Source organism: Cydia pomonella, chromosome 1, assembly GCF_033807575.1.
Source record: "Cydia pomonella isolate Wapato2018A chromosome 1, ilCydPomo1, whole genome shotgun sequence".
Classification (NCBI taxonomy): Eukaryota; Metazoa; Arthropoda; class Insecta; order Lepidoptera; family Tortricidae; genus Cydia; species Cydia pomonella.
Window position 1 is genome coordinate 20,629,502 of NC_084703.1, and position 3,758 is coordinate 20,633,259.

Genomic DNA, 3,758 nt, shown 5'->3' on the forward strand with positions numbered 1-3,758 from the left:
ATTAGTTCTGCTAAAAGAAACCTTTGGTTCAAATAAAACCGTGTGCTTTTGGTTTTCGACCTTCGTGGGGCCTCGAACCTGCACTTTAGCCTTTGATTCCGTCATCAGTTTTTTTATCATACAAGTTTGACAATTAGTTCGCACGATCGCGGCGCTGCAGCTTGGCCGTGTGCAATACGTCGCAAACCAATCTGGTGTGCAAGAGCTCGGGCAGCATGAGTGACAAATTCCGATCCTCGAAAACCTGTTAAGACTTCGGTGCGAAGCCGAAACCTGAGTTGCAAGAGAGCGAAATTCGGACACGACATAATTATAAATTAAGACAAAAGTGTAGATCTACTATTAAATTCGACACTCCGAGAAGGCTGAAGAACAAGCTCCACGTAGGGTTGAAGACAAATAGCTTTCTAAAACTGAGCTCTACCTTGGGTGTAAGGCCCTTTGGCCCAAAGGCTGACAGATTTGCAGAATGCTGGAAATCAAAAATCAACCACGAACCAATGGGTAAAGTATGAGATAAAAATCAGCATATTGCAAGCCTGATGGAATGGGCCTCCTCGTAGGGGCAAAGGCCTGCGTTGGAGACGCGCTTACGTGCCCTGTAAACGACGCACAAAGGTTCATGTACAAACTACCCGTTTTTTTTTGCCAACGATTTTGGTGCCCCCCTAGACGTGGTGCCCTAAGCAAGTGCTTATTTTGCTTAATGGTTAATCCGGCACTGGTACCAATGAGTTTGTATTAACGTACGTTCGAAATGTAATTTGATATTTTATTAACTGTTTTTCGGTGAAGTGAAACATTGTGATGAATTCGAAATGCAGTCATGTCTACTTTCCTCTCTGATTTGAAACTGTTGAAATACACATGGATTCGCCTGTTGTTTCCCTCATCTTGAGTTGTTGTATCTATTGTATTGCTGTATTGAGAGTTCAATAAAGAGTATTAGTATTGCATTATATTCGCTTTCGATAAAACTAGTGCTTGTGCTAATTCTTGGGATTGCGTTTCCGGGCTCTCACTAAAATATCATGGGATAAATTCGGGTTATTCCCACTAGTTACCATCAAGTTGTTACCAGTGGTAACTACTGGGATTTTTTCTCAACCTGTAACCACTGGTTACTGGGAAAAAATCTCTAATAACTGTAATGTTTACCACTGGTAATAACGACTTGGTGGTAACTAGTGGGAATAACCCGTAAATTATGAGTGCAATCGACGGCACGACATTTGAATTCCGACATTACTGCCGATAGCGCACGTTTGTCCTCTTTACGTTCCGAGTTATCAATAAACAATAGTGAAGTGTTGGTATTATTACTGTAGTATTTTATGCAACAGTTGTATAAGAAGGGTCAAAAAAGGCGAGTGGCGTGAGTTACAATGTGAGCCGGAGCCGAAGGCGTAGGCGAACATTGTAAAGGAATACGCCACGAGCATTTTTTGACCTACTTATACAACGTTGCATACAATATTATTCCTACGAGTCAACAAAAATAAATCTTAATTTAGGTAAACAAATTACAGCAAAAGTATATAGCCAAGACGCGCGAGCATACCTTGTTACGCGCCCGGCCCGCCCCGGGCCGCGGCCGGCCGGTCGGCGACACCTCGTAACTCATGAGGCCCTGGTACTTGCTACTTGCTAAATAAAATTTTTGGACAGTTTTTTCTCTATTTTGGCCACCGTAGCCTACGGAGACTAACAAGCAACGCTAAGCGGTCTTCGTAGTCTATGGGTGTTGCTATATTACGGGTGTCACATGCGTGTTTCTGACTTATGAAGTAATTATTTTTACTATGCAACCAAATGAATATTTTGTAAGTTGGCAGCAATGCACTTAGTTTAAAACTGTATTCGTTTTGGTTTTGTTAGGTTGGTAGCCATTAATCGCAGTAACATTATAGCGATTAAAAGCACAAGAGCTTTTATGAGGAATAGACAATATAGACTTTTCTTGAAACCTTTTATGTATGTTCTTATATTCGTGTTAATGAATGCATAAATGACAGTTAACAGTAGAGGAGTAGGAAATAGTATTTTATGCAACAGTTGTATAAGAAGGGTCAAAAAAGGCGAGTGGCGTGAGTTACAATGTGAGCCGGAGCCGAAGGCGTAGGCGAACATTGTAAAGGAATACGCCACGAGAATTTTTTGACCTACTTATACAACGTTGCATACAATATTATTCCTACGAGTCAACAAAAATAAATCTTAATTTAGGTAAACAAATTACAGCAAAAGTATATAGCCAAGACGCGCGAGCATACCTTGTTACGCGCCCGGCCCGCCCCGGGCCGCGGCCGGCCGGTCGGCGACACCTCCTCGTAACTCATGAGGCCCTGGTACTTGCTACTTGCTAAATTAATTTTTTGGACAGTTTTTTCTCAATTTTGGCCACCGTAGCCTACGGAGACTAACAAGCAACGCTAAGCGGTCTTCGTAGTCTATGGGGGTTGCTATATTACGGGTGTCACATGCGTGTTGCTGACTTATGAAGTAATTATTTTTACTATGCAACCAAATGAATATTTTGTAAGTTAGCAGCAATGCACTTAGTTTAAAACTGTATTCGTTTTGGTTTTGTTAGGTTGGTAGCCATTAATCGCAGTAACGTTATAGCTTATAAAAGCACAAGAGCTTTTATGAGGAATAGACAATATAGACTTTTCTTGAAATCTTTTATGTATGTTCTTATATTCGTGTTAATGAATGCATAAATGACAAATAACAGTAGAGGAGTAGGAAAAAGTAATTATGTAGCTAGGTTTGAGCCGACAGCTTCAATACTTACAATAGAGCTCTATGATGATATGAGCGCAAAAGTGACTGTGCCGTGAAATAACAGACTCATTAGTTGGTCTTCTCCAAATGTGTGTCGTACATACCAGTGAGAGTTACATGTGTAGTATTTATTTCATTACCAGTACCCCTAGTGTAAATTTATTCGATGGCGTAACGTGAAATACGCGTTTGCGTTAAGTCTCATTTTGTATGGGATTTTGAGTTTACAAAACGTTCCGCCTGGCGCGCTGTTTCTAAATCCCATACTAAATGAGACTTAACGCAAACGCGTACGTCACGTTTCGCTATCGAATAAATTTACACTAGGGGTACTGATAAAAACATGACATAACGTGACAATACTTTTATCGAAACAGACGGAATATTTAACCGATTTAATTATTATCTCGCATTTTAGTTATGTATGTACAAGTATTATGACCATAACGGTGTTTCCTAAGTATTAATTGATTGAGTTTAGATTTAGGTATTATTATTAACCTTTTTTTTAGCCACAGATATAACTGACTGATTCGTCAACGCAGAGCCCAAACTACGAAAGCTAGTGAATTGAAATTTGCTCATTGCATGTATAAAGTGTACAAGAGATAAGAAGCGATTTTGGAATAAGAGGGGTTGAACGTTTGTATGGCGTTCAAGGTTTATTTTATGCCAAGAACTTGAAACTTATATTATGAAGTATATTATAATAAAATAAAAGTGATTTCAGTTTTTTGGAAATTTCATCCACTAATAGGGTTAAAAATGGGTCGAATGTTTGTAACGGGAACGATTTGAGTAGGAATTTGAAATTAGTAGGAAGAGAAAATAGAAAATACGAAAAATAATGTTAGGGCTTTTGAATATTTAGCCCCTAATAGGGTTAAAAAGGGGTTGACAGTGTGGTAAGGGAAATAAATCCAAGCAGACGTAGTCATGGGCAAAACATCTCTTAAAATAATAATCACACC

At 39.3% G+C, this 3,758-nt stretch overlaps 1 protein-coding gene across 1 annotated transcript in view; it reads left to right on the top strand.

Annotated features, from left to right (window-relative positions):
• The window catches only part of LOC133527150 (E3 ubiquitin-protein ligase MYCBP2), a 185,246-nt gene that overhangs the window by 72,822 nt on the left and 108,666 nt on the right, over nucleotides 1-3,758 (top strand). The window lies entirely within an intron of this gene.